Source organism: Globicephala melas, chromosome 15, assembly GCF_963455315.2.
Source record: "Globicephala melas chromosome 15, mGloMel1.2, whole genome shotgun sequence".
Classification (NCBI taxonomy): domain Eukaryota; kingdom Metazoa; phylum Chordata; class Mammalia; order Artiodactyla; family Delphinidae; genus Globicephala; species Globicephala melas.
In genome coordinates this window covers 73,547,451-73,561,016 of record NC_083328.1, presented here as the reverse complement: position 1 = coordinate 73,561,016, position 13,566 = coordinate 73,547,451, and positions in this window count along the sequence as shown.

Genomic DNA, 13,566 nt, shown 5'->3' with positions numbered 1-13,566 from the left:
AGCGGCTGGGCCCGTGAGCCATGGCCGCTGAGCCTGCGCGTCTGGCGCCTGTGCTCCGCAACGGGAGAGACCACACACTGAGAGGCCCGTGTACCGCAAAAGAAAAAATAAAAAGACTTGCACAAAGGGAAGACTATGTAAGGACACATGGAGAAGACGGCCATTTACAAGCCGAAAACAGAGGCCTCCAAAGAAACAGCTCTGCTGACACCTTGATCTTGGACTTCCAGCCTCCAGAACTGTGAGACAATAAATTTCTGCTGTTTAAGCCACCCAATTTGTGGTACTTTGTTATGGCAGCCCGAGCAAACTAACACAATAGCTATCTTGCCTTTAACTGGGGTTCTATTCTCTGAAAGCTGACATTGTTTATAGGCATGCAGCCCATGGGCGAAATATGACATGATTTTACGTCAAAGTCAAGGATGAGAGACGATTGAATTTGAGTGTAAATGTTCGACGTGCACCTGGTCAAATAGAGCTTCTGTAAAATGCCTTGTCCCCAAAGAGTTCCAAATGATTTATCATCTTCAAGAGTGAAAAAAAGGAAGTGATCTTCTTTTACTAATATTTGAAATACCCCTATCCATCTCCTACTCAGGGCACAGACAGCTGAGCAAACTGTGATCACAGCCCCATGTCATCATCCAATCCTGTCAAAATTGAAAGTGATTTAAGAGTTGGGGGCATCTGAGCAAATGCCTTAACCTGTGGATATTTCTCTCAAGGCAACGCTCCAGAAAGGGGGAGATGCTGCCTTTCTGAAGCGGGTCACGGCCAGGCAGCCCAATCAGAGAGAAACATGCTCGCTGCTTCTCTCTCCATCTTCTCCAGTCTTGACTGGATTATGAAGAGATGATTGTGCCGTGGAGAGGAGCGGGGAGAGGCCCAAAAGTCAGCCGAGCCCAGGGCCTCTTCAAAAACATATTAGCACCAAGCCGATCTCCCTGTGCTATGCGGCTGCTTCCCACTAGCTATCTATTTACATTTGGTAGTGAATATATGTCCATGCCACTCTCTCACTTCGTCCCAGCTTACCCTTCCCCCTCCCCGTGTCCTCAAGTCCATTCTCCACGTCTGCGTCTTTATTCCTGTCCTGCCCCTAGGTTCATCAGAACCATTTTGTTTTTGTTTAGATTCCGTATATATGTGTTAGCATATGGTATTTTTACTTTTAATGGAGTATAACCTGTAGGAATACTGAATCACTAAGCTGTATACCTGAAACTAATCTAATAAATGAAATATGCTTCAATGGAAAAATTTAATAAAAAATAAATAACTGCATAGAACGTGAAAAAAAAGAACAAACATATTAGTCACTTAAGTCCTGGAGGCGATGGGTATTGATTTCTCCTCCGGCTGATGTGCTGGGACTCGGAGCCCTGACTCCAGAGAGATTAACGTGAGCTGCCTTTAGTGCCCTGGTGTGGCTCTGACTGCTCCAGGGACCTGCTGAAATCTGGGCCTGGGGTCTTCCTCGGCCTGTCAGGGGTCCTCCCCACAGATGGGGGCAAGGACTGGCCCAGTGGTCAGGTGGGCACGGAGGCAGTGGATGATTGCAGACGTCCTGGTGCTCAGGACCTGCAGCTCAGCCCCCGCTTGGGGTTGGCTCAAGCTTTCTCTTGTCCCTGGGGCTCAGTCTCCCCATCAAACAAATGGGTAGATTAGCATGCATCCCCTGGGTTACCTCAGAGAACAGTGGATGGAAACATAAGATCCCAGTGGTAGGATCCATGGAGGAAATGATGGTGAAGACGCAAAGTGTTGAGCCCCCAGAGCTCCAGCTGGCTGCATCCTGCAAAGCCACATGGTAAGATGGCTTTTATTAATTCTACAAATTAAGCTCATTTATCATAATAAATTGCTGAAAGAGCAAATGTTGTCTCTGCCTGCCCAGCTTCCAACCACCATTTTTTCCCCATATCATTCCAGTTTCCTTGGGGAAGCCTCTCTCCCCATTCCCAAACCTTGAGGCTGACCCCACTCCCAGAAGGCATGTGATCCAGGTCTGGCCCATCAAAGCACCACATTTCCTGACCGTAGCAATTGGCCTAGGATGACAGGTGACCCAGCCTGGCCCAATGACTGTCCTGCCTCAGAACAGTTGGGAAAATGAACCTCTTTCCGGTAGGGCTGTGAAGTTGGTGGAAGATAAGCCTGGTGGTCCACTTACTACAAATGCATAAAAAATGACTCCAAAGTGTCAGGGCTTAAAATCACCATTTTATTATCTCACGGACTCTGTGGGTCCGGAATTCAGACCGAGCAGAGCAGGATGGTTTGTCTCTGTATCCCAGCGTCTGATGCAACAAGGGGCATTTTTAAGTTTCATGAAGCCAAACAGAGGAACTGGGCTGAAGAATAATGATGGTAAAGAAAATAATAATGCTTCCTCGCAAATCACAGCTGCCACGTTATGCCAACATCAAGGTCTCCAGCGTGGGTAATTTGGATGTGCTGCTGGGTGGAATAAGCTCCGGGGCACGTTGTGGTGGCTGCAGGCTGGATGGCGTGGACCCAGGATGCTCTAGAATCCCAAGGAGGCAGTACTGCAGACACATGCCAGCCAGGCCAGACCTATGGGGCCCTGTGGTTGCCCCAGTGACAACCGGACACGATGCGGTCAGGAGAGAGAACACAGCAGCCTCTCTGGTCCTGGGGATGTGCTTGTGGTCCTGAATTCTACACTACCCTCTTCAAGGGCAAGCCCAAACACAATGAAGCAGAGATACTGAAGCACTTGCTTTGCCTCCTCTGTACCTTGGTCACGTTGTAGCCTGGAGACCTTTCCTCTGGTTGGCAGGAGGCCAGGAGCTTTCCCATAAACCACAGGCGTGCCCCATCCTACAGCAAGAAGCAGCGTCTGAGCTCCTCTCCCAACCAGCTTGATGGACATTTTAAAACCACATTAGTGTTTCTTTTATTCCTCTAAGAAATGACATCTACTCTCCCACCTTCACACACATGCACATGCAAGCACATTTTCCAGAGAACACGTGTCATTTGTCATGTCATTGAGTTGGAGGAATTTTATACAGCTTTTCACAGCCCCATCTTCTACCCACAGCAGAAATCCCTTCCTCAATATCCCTGACATCTTCTCAGTCTCTCTCTCCTTGAGCATCCTGGGAGTGTATCACTTAGCACGTTTGGGGTTGAAAATAATAACTGAAAAGTCAAATTGAATTAAACGTTAAAGGGATGGCATTGGCTTCTTCAGTTGGGTAGCATGGACCTCGGGCAGGTTTGACCAGCCTTCAGCTCTACTTCTTTGTGATGGTCCTGCTCTGTCCTCTGGAGTCTTCATTCTCTCTGGCTTTTCTCATGGTCACAGACGGCTGTCTGCATCCTCGCTCTCTAGAAGGGAAAACATTCCTGTTCCCCAACCATTAATCAAAAGTCCTATCTTCGAAAATCAATTAATGTAATCTATCACATCAACAGGAGAAAGAAGAAAAATCAAAAGATCATATCAATAGCTTCAGAAAAAACGTTGGACAAAATTTAACATCTATTCATGACAAAAAAAAAAAAAACTCTCAGTAAACTAGGAATAGAGGGCAGTTTTCTCAATTTGATAAAGAAGAGCTACAAAAACCCTACAGCTAAATCACACTTAATGGTGAGAAATTAGAAGCTTTCTCACTAAGATCAGGAACGACGCAAGGATGCCCCCTCTCACCACTCCTTTTCAACACCTAATGCAATCGAACAAAAAAGGGAAATAAAAATATACAGATTTGGAAGGAAGAAATAAAATTGTCTTTGTTCACAGCTGACATGATTCTCTTTGTAGAACAATCCAAATGCATAGAACAAGTAAAAACAACAAAGAAACAAACCTGGAGCTAATAAGCAATTACAGGAAGGCTGTAGGTTACAAGATTAATCGTATACAAAAGTCAATCACCTTCCTATAATATATCAGCAATGAACGAGTGAAATTTGAAATTAAAAACACAATACTGTTTACATTAGCACTCCCCAAAATGAAATACTTAGGTATAAATCTAACAAAATACGTATGAGATTTTTCTGAGAAAAGCTACAAAACTCTGGTAAAAGAAATCAAAGAGGAACTGAATACATGGAGAGATATTCCATGTTTATGGACAGAAAGACTAAATATTGTCAAGATATCAATTTTTCTCAACTTGACCCATAGATTCAGTGAAATCTCAATCAAAATCCCAGCAAGTTATTTTGTGAATATCACCAAACTGATTCTACAGTTTTTACAGGGAGGCAAAAGGCCCAGGATAGCTATCTCAATATTGAAGGAGAACAAAATTGGACGACTGATACTACTTCAAAACATTATAAAACTACAGTAGTCGAGACAATGCTTCATTGGCAAAAGAGTAGACAAATAGATCAATGGAACAGAATAGAGAGCCCCAAAGTAAACCTACGTAAATATAGTCAACTGATCTTTGACAAAGGAGCAAAGGCAATACAATGAAGCAAAAATAGTCTTTGCAACAAATGGTGCTGGAACAGCTGGACATCCATCTAGACACAGACTTTACACCCTTCACAAAAATTAACCCAAAATGGATCTCAGACCTAAATGTAAAATGCAAAACTATAAAACTCCTAGAAGATAACACAGGAGAAAATCTAGATGACCTTGGGTTTGGCAATGCCTTTTTAGATACAACACCAAAGCCATGATCTGTGAACAAAAGGGTTGATAAGCTGGACTTTATTAAAGTTAAAAATTTCTGCTCTGTGAAAGCACAGTCAAGAGAATGAAAAGATAAGTCACTGACTGGGAGAAAATTTTGCAAAAGACATATCTGATAAAGGACTGTTATTTAAAATATATAAAGAACTCTTAAATTTCAACAATAAGAAAACAACCCAACTAAAAAATGGGCAAAACCTTAACAGACGCCTCATCAAAGAAGATATACAGATGGAAAATAAGCATATGAAAAGATGCCCCACATCATATGTCATCAGGGCAATGCAGGTTAAAAGAACAATGAAGTACCACTACATACCTAGTAGAATGGCCAAAATCCAGAACACAACAACATCAAATGCTGACAGGGATGAGGAGCAATAGGAACTCTCCCTCATTGTTGGTGGGAATGCAAAATAGTACAGCACTTTGGAAGACAGTTTAGCAGTTTCTCACAAAACTAACCATACTCTTATGATTCAGCAATTGCACTCTTTTTTTAAAATTTATTTTATTTATTTATTTTTGGCTGTGTTGGGTCTTCATTGTGGTGCACGGGCCTCTCATTGCAGTGGCTTCTCTTGTTGTGGAGCACAGGTTCTAGGCACATGGGCTTCAGTAGTTGTGGCACGCCGGCTCAGTAGTTGTGGCTCATGGGCTCTAGAGCACAGGCTCAGTAGTTGTGGCACACGGGCTTAGTTGCTCCGCAGCATGTGGGACCTTCCCGGACTAGGGCTCAAACTCATGTCCCCTGTGTTGGCAGGCGGATTCTTAACCCCTGGACCACCAGGGAAGTCCCAGCAATTGCACTCTTTGGTAGTTACCCAAAGAAGTTGAAAACATATCCACACAAAAACCTGCACATAGCTGTTTATAGTAGCTTTATTCATAATTGGCAAACCTTGGAAACAACCAAGATGTCCTTTAGTGGGTAGATGGGTAAATAGATTGTGGTACATCCAGACAGTGGCATAATATTCAGTGCTAAAAACGAAATGAGCTCTCAGGCCATGAAAAGACAGGAACGAAGCTTAAATGCATATTACTAAGTGAAAGAAGCCCATCTGAAAGGTTGCACACTGGATGATTCCAATTGTATGATATTCTGGAAAAGGCAAAACTACGAAGAAAGTAATTGCCGGGGATTGGGTAGAGGGGAGATGAATTAGGCAGAGCACAGAGGATTTCAGGGCAGTGAAAATACTCTGTACGATACTATAATCATGGATACAGGGTATTATACATTTGCCCAGACCTATAGATTTTACACCACCAAGAGTGAACCCTAATGTAAACTATGGACTCTGGGTGACAACGATGTGTCAGTGTAGGCTCATCAGTTGTAACGAGGGTACCAACCTGGTGGGTGAGGTTGTTAATGAAGGAGGCTGTGCGTGTGTGGGGTCAGGATCTCTGTACCTTCTGCTCAGTTTTGCTGTGAACATAAAACTGCTCTAAAAAATAAAGTCTACTTTTTTAAATGTCCAATCTTCATTCTGATTGGACCAACCTGGTCACATGCCCAGTTCTGAACCGGTTCTGTTGGCCGAGAGGAATGCCACACGTTCATTGGCTTAGCCCCGTGTTATCGATCACCCCTGAACCAATCACAGTGATGGGGGGAATGTGCCCCGCTGCGGACCTATCTCCAGGTTCTTCAAAGTTTTCAGTGATGGAATATTAATCCTTCTGTCAGCTGGTTTTGTAGCTAACAGAACTCAGGGAGGAAATGGATGCAGAGGCCTGGCCCCCGTATCTACAGGCACACGCATCCCAGGACACACACGCGCGCGCACGCACACACACACACACACACACACACATCTCAATACACACGCACAAGTGCACACACACACCTGGGTAAGGAGGGTCTGGATGGTAATCCTCTACTTCCTGGGACCCCAGCCCCACAATAACTTGTAATGTCTCCACCGCTTGTTCAGCTGTGGGGTGACAATCTCGTATGTGGGTTAGTCCACTTCTGAAAACTTTAAAAGAGGTGGGGTTCCTAAGCTGTTGGACAAACACTGGAAGCTGAGATGGTGTCCAGTGAGAAAGTCATCTTAAAAGAAGATTCACTCTTACAGCAGGGGCGCGGGGGCGGGGAAATGGACCTGGAGTGCTCCGGGCAGATGGGAGGGGATGAGGCCTGATGCTGTGAGCCTGGGCCCACCTACCCTGTGGTCCAGCTTCCAAGTATGACCTGAGGGACTTCAACGCTCTTTGTGGGGGCGTCTTCACTCTTGGAGCCTGAAGCAAATACTATGTTCCTCCTCCAATCTGCCCTCCCCCCACCCTTTTTTAGTGGTTTTATGAGTAAATAGAGGCTTGGAATGAGGAATCACCTACCTTTTAAAGTTTGGGGCCTCTGTCCCTAGAGTCACCTTGCCTCTAAATTCAAACTTCCCTCTACAAAGAAAATGACTAAGCTCCGTAACTGAGTGCTTTTCCAGCTCCAGCTCAGCTCACCCTTGCAAAGCCAGCTGCCCGTGAACTTGAGGATGGTGTTAGAGCATGGCCGACGCCCACTGCAGAATGAGACAATGACAAAGGCTTGTCCTAGCTGACTGATCGCCCCGGCACAGAGGTGAGACTGCCGAGGACGAGGAACGACTTTCTCTGTGATGTGGGCATGACATTCATTTCCACTTTCAAAGCACTTTTCTGTGGTTCTGTCGCCTGTGTGAAGTGATTTGCAGCCGGGACTGCAGCTATTAATCCTCTCACTCCCTGCCTGGAGGGTGGTGTGATGTATTTGCACTCCCAGCAGGAGAGGTGACCCCTTGCAAAGAAACCTCAGCTCTAGGGACTAAGCAGTCGCAAGCTCGGGCTCTGAAAGTCACCGCAGGCTGTGGCGTGAACGGCATCAGTGGAGCCCCAGAGGGGAACCTGCCTGCAGCTCTCCCGTCCCTAAACCTTCCTCCTCCTCCAAAGGGGTGATTTTTCCAGCATTTTCCCCTTGCCAGTCTCAGAGCCAGAAACTGGTTCTACTCCTGGGTCAGGGAACCTCAGCGTAGACCTGGACGGGATCTGTGTCCTTTGGGAGGTGGCTGAGTGAGCACACGCACGCGCAGAGCTGCTGACCTTTGACTCCTTCACGGAGAGTCTCCCAGCCTGACCGTTCCTGCTGCAATGGCATATTTCAGAAAGCTTTCTTGAAAGTCTTTTGATCATCCTATTAATATCACTCACGTCAACATAATACTTCAAGAAGATCGTTGTTGCAAAGATACCTTTGTGGAGAATGTGCCCAGGGTGAAACTACCTCCCAGCTTCCTTTCTGCCTGCCTCCCACCTATATTTGCCCTCTGGACATCACAGCCCTGGCTGTGGTGGTGGACCCACATGAATACCCAAGGATCTCACCCTGAGAAATCCCAAAGCGTCACTTAGAAGCAGGATCGTGTGGAAATCAAGAGGACAACTGCCTTATTCTCTAAAGGCTGAAGACAATTTTCCTCGCTGTCCCACAACACAGATAGAGCTGCCAATTGTCAGAAAATAGGTGGCGCCTCTGGGACAGGAACGCGGCACCGTTCATCAAGGCGAGCCTGTTTCTCGGGAGTCACGTCCAAGTTGGCCGCTCAGCTTGCGGCTCTCCCTGAAACAAATTTCCTTAAACTGACTCTGCAGAATCCCGTTCCACAACTTGCCATCATTTCTAATGAATGTAAATCTCTGTAAGAACTTTTTAATTTGGCCACTAGCAACACAGTTTAACAGCATCCATAGCATAAATTTTACAGGTTTTCAAACATGCATATATCAAAAATGAAAAGACCTGAGCTTAAAAGCAGAACTGAACCATCCTGTTCTCCAGCGCTCAGAAAAGCATTTAATTGGAGTCATCGACATACGGTAATAAAAGCGCTTTTATTGTCACTTCATGATATTCACTTGTAAGGATGCTCCGTTGAAAACCTATTGATTGATCAAACATTTAACCACTGAAGTATTTTTTTTGAACAACTACTCTGTGCAAAACACTGTTAGGTGTGATGAGGTGTGCAAAGATATATAATGCGATTCCATGAAATGAGGCAAATAATGACGGGTTCCTGCTAGAAGATAGAGAATCCTGTAGACTCTGAGACACACGCAGATCTGATCTCTGTAGGGACGATGCAGCAAAGTAGTGCATCCCCTAGGCACCTCTAATAAAGACTTTGTGCTAATTAGGAGATGAGGTAGCATTGGACGCAGGCGAAGATGGGAAATGCCTTCATTTCCTGCAAGTGGACTCAAGGAGACTGGGGTCCTGGTGTGAGAATCGTGGGGTGAACACTGCCCCTGGGTTGAGAGCCCTTGGCACAAAGCCGGCTCTGCCCCCTACTCACTCTGCACGTGCACAGGACAAAGAAACGCTCCGTGCCTCAGTTTCCCAATCTCAGATAACTGGGCACTCGTACCTAATTCGTTGTAAATGAGACAGCGTGTATCCACAGCTGCTGAGAGCTGTGTCTGGAGCACAGAGGGGACAGTGGTGACTGTCACTACTGCAGGGTCACGGCAGGTGTGGGTTTCCACTGGTTCTATTGATAACTCTGTCGTATGCTGCGATCAGCGATGCCATCCTGAGAAGGACCGTCCCAGGTCAGGGACTGGCAACGCATGCAGATGCAACACCAGACCGTGAGTGCCCCCGCCCCCAGTCTAGCTGTGGTTTCAAAACCAGCCAGCCACAATGCGGGGCCACAGTAACCTCCTCTCCCCGACCATCACTGCGCGGTGTGAGGGCAACTCCAAGTGCAGAGGGAGGGCAGCGTGGCTGCCCTCCTGGCTGGCCACAGTCCCTCTGTGAAGGCAAGGAGCAGATAGGAAAAGTCAAATAAATGTTAAAATGGCACTAAATGCTGCGGCAGGAAATCTTAGTGACTTGTGTTCGGAAAAGGCAGAGTTTCGCAAGTTCTCAGGGACAGATTTGCTCCTTCTCTCCCCAGACAGGGGACACTGGGCGATGTCTGGAGACATTTTTGGTTGTCACAACTGGAGAGGATGCTACTGGTATCTGCTGGGTAGAGACCGGGAATGCTGCTAAAATCCTACAGCTCACAAGACAGCCCCTCAGAGCAGAGGATTATCCAAGCCCAAACGCCAGCAGCGCTGAGGTTCAGAAGCCCTCAGACAAGAGAAGCAGAAACGGTTGGTGCTTATTGGAGAGGGTGGTGGATTAGACTGAAAGATAATGGAAGTCCTTTCAACTTTCAAGAGAGGGAGGCCTTCCAGGAGGGGATCACAGCACCAGCGAAAATGAAGAGGTGGGAGTATGAAAGAGGGCGGGGGCCTCCGCTGAACGGGCAGTGATGCAGGTGAGGATGGGCAGAGGCTGTGTGTTTTCTCTGTTGGCACCGTTCCCTTTTCTGACACCAGGTCCTCAGGCTTCCACTGAGGAACTTGCCCTCCCTGTTGCTGTGGTCCAGGGGGGACTTTCAGCAAACAAGCACACCCTCCCCAGCCCAGGGGTCGACATGTGATCCACACAGTCCAGTCAGGTTCTTCTCTGGGGATCTGAATCCTGTGCAGAGTGATATAAGGTCCTAAAAGTTTGGAACAGATTCACTGTGATGGCGGCACAGGAGACCCCAGGAGCTGCACTGATGCCCACCCACACCCCAGGAAAATCCCCCAGTACTTCTTCCCATCCTCTGATTTGGACGTGATCTGATGATGCTGGAGCCACAGCAGCCACCTTGAAACCCTGAGGTGAAAACCAGAGAACCTCAGAGATGCAGAGAGACGTGCAGGGAGACAAGACCTGAGATCCTTGAGATACTTAGGTGAACAGATCAGAATTGCCTTTTCTGGGCTTCTCGTTATGTGAGCAAAAATATGTCTTTGTAACTTAGGTCAGTGCTTCTCCAACTTTAATGCGCACGTGAATTATCTGGGTCTCTCATGTGAGTGCAGATTCTCATTCAGTAGGTTCGAGGTAGAACCTGAGAGTCCAGATTTCTCCAGGCTGATGGTGCTGACTCATGGACCCCACTTTGGGTAGCAAGGGTGAAAGCCACGTTTAGATGGGTGTTCTGTTGTTTGCTGCCAAAAGTATCCTGACTCATAACCATTTGCATATTAGTCCTGCCCACTGCATGGAGATCAGGCCTCACCTTCCCACCAATTGGATACACTCTCCTCCACCTGTGGGAGGGGCCAAGAGACAGGCATATGGAGGAGGAGACACTGGTCCTCCTTCCAAAAGGCAAGAATGCTTGTTCCGAGCTGAGGTGAGAGAGAGAATGTCGGTGATGGAGGGCGAACCAGATGATGGGGACGGATGTTGATTTGGGGCTCTTCTGGTTCTTCTGTTGCCTCTTTATGGTCTATTTATGAAACCCAGATACCCTTTCTATGAAGGGCATTTTTGCCATGTTTATGTCTTTTGGGGGGGAAAAGGCCACAAAACCCAAATTGTCATCTGTTGCCCGATCTTTTCCTGGGTTTCCAGGCACATCTCCATGTCTACATCTTGGAAAGCATTCCAAGCATCCTGGAATTTTCCTACAAAGGAAGGGCCTCAGGGTCTCTGCAATAGGATGACTTGCTGAGCCATGAGGACGCCCTGGGATTCCTTCCTGGAAGTCACAGATCCCATTGCCACTCATACCCAAAGCTCCCGAGAAGTCTAGAGCTTCACCTGATCTCTGAGGGAGGTTGAGTAGTGGAGGGAGTATTTGAAATGGCTCTGCCACTCGTGTGCTGTGAGGCACTGGGCAAACAACACGACCTCTCTGGAAACCATCTCCCTCCTCTGTGAGGAGCAGAAGTTAGGCTGGTGGTCCTGAGGGCCCTCCTGCTCTGGAGTCTGTGGTCCTCAGTTTCTCATAATGGCTCCTGGGATGGTGGGCGTCAGTTCAGATCAGGGCTCTCTGTCTTGACTGTACATTCCAGTGACCTGAGGGGCATTAAAGATACTTATCAAAGTCTGGGTCCCCCTCCCAGAGGTGATCTGACTTGGGCATCAGGAAGTTTTCAAGCTTCCCAGGACTAACTAACATACAACCCGGGTTGAGAGCCACGACCAGATCCGATTCTACCAAGGAAACTGAGCTCGCGCCACTGTTCAGCAAGTCAGCCACCTGCGGGACCCAAAGGATTCCCGCTTGCAAATATGGGGACCTCGCAGCCGCCCTCTGCGGTTGGCGCTTCCTCTAGGAATCAGTGAACATCCCCTTTCTTTTCTTCCAGAATCTTCTTTCATCCTGGCTTTCTCTCTCTCTCCCACTCCCAACAAGCTCCCTAAACTCTCCAGTGAGCAAAGTCTTTCCCAGACAGGAAGGACTGTTGCTCCTGTCCCGGGAAGGTAACTTCCACAAGGGGGGCCACCCCTGGTTCCCTCCCTGGAATGAGGGGACCATGGGCAGAGATAGGCACCAAGAGGTCTTCAATGTGACCCTGCCTCCACCTGACACCGGGCTCGGCGCATGGCAGCTGGAAGCTGCTGTGACAAGTCTGGGGTTGTTGAGAAAGTTGGAGAAGAGGAAGGAGGGGGAACAATACGTCTTTAATTCAGTGTTGTCCGTGGATACTTGCTCGCATGTTTAGAAGCGCTTGCTCTGACCCAGGGTCACGTGTAGCTCTTTGGGCCCCTGGTGTGTTCAATCCAGAGCCAGCAAGAGAGCTTTCATCACGCTTCCTTTTAAAGTGACATTGATGTCGGGTCTGTCCTGCCCCACAGGCTCCGGCCCCACAGGCTCCGGGAACGCGGCAGCTGAGCAGATGCTTCTGCGGGCGAGCTGCTGAGCTTCCGGCCTCACGCTCTTGACACTGAATCAGGGAAAGTGCTATTCCTTCCTGGTGAGGTTTTCCCAGCTCCCAGGCTCGCTGAGAAGGAAGGGTGGGTGAGAGCTGCTTCCTAAGGGCCCTGCTGGAGGCCTCTTCATGGGGCAGCACAAGTCAGCACTTGTCACACCCCGATGACCCTTCTCCTTCCCCAGGCCGGCACTGTGGCCACGTGGAAGCCTGTGCAGTTCCCTGAGCACCCAGCTTCCCCTGCCTCTGGTCTTGTGGTCCCTCCTCTGGAGCCCACCCCAACTTAATCCCCTGGAACTGGGGAGTCTGTGCGGAAAACACACCCAGCGTCCCCCTCACCGTGGGGCTGGGGCAGGTATTCCCACACTCTCAGCCACTGGCCGTGGGAGGTGGACACAGGCGGCCAGAGCAGACCCTCGGGGGGACAGGCAGGCCTGGCAGCTGGAGACGGAAGCCTGGCACAGGGACAGTGAGGGAGGGCCGCCCCGGCAGACCCGAAGAGTCTCTCAGGGAGGGAACGAGACCCAGGGGAAGTCAGGGGGCAGCTGGGAAGTTCTCCTGGTGAGGGTGACATCCATGCAGGACCCCCTCCTGGTGAGAGGGTCCCACGGGACGCCTGGTGCCTGAGGCTGAGGCCGCCTCTGTGACAGGAAGTGGAAACCGAGGGCGAGGCTGGGAAGCTGGCCCTGGACCCTGACACGGCCAAGCTGCCCCGAAACCCTCCTGCATCTATCTGAACTTCTGACCCAGGACAATGGTTCCTTTGATTGGGTCTTTATTTCCTGTCCCAGAGCCCCTGATGCCCCCAGCTCATCGCTACTCATCCATCAGGTCTCAGCTCAGATGTCACCTCCTCAGAGACTCCTTCTCGGGCTCCTCAGGGTTGGGGACACCGTCCTGGGGGCTCTGGACCATCACCCTGAGTCACACCCCATTGTGGACAAGCCCAGGGGACGGGGCCCCTTCCCCACTGCGTTGCCCACACCCGGTACATGGCAGGGCTCGGGGGGGTCCAAGCTGAGGGACCGAGGATGGAGGGGTGGGGACACGGCCCTGGGCCGGGGCAGTGATGACAGGGGCCCCGCAGGACGTGACTAGGCTCCAACCCCTCGTTCGTCCTGCCCCTC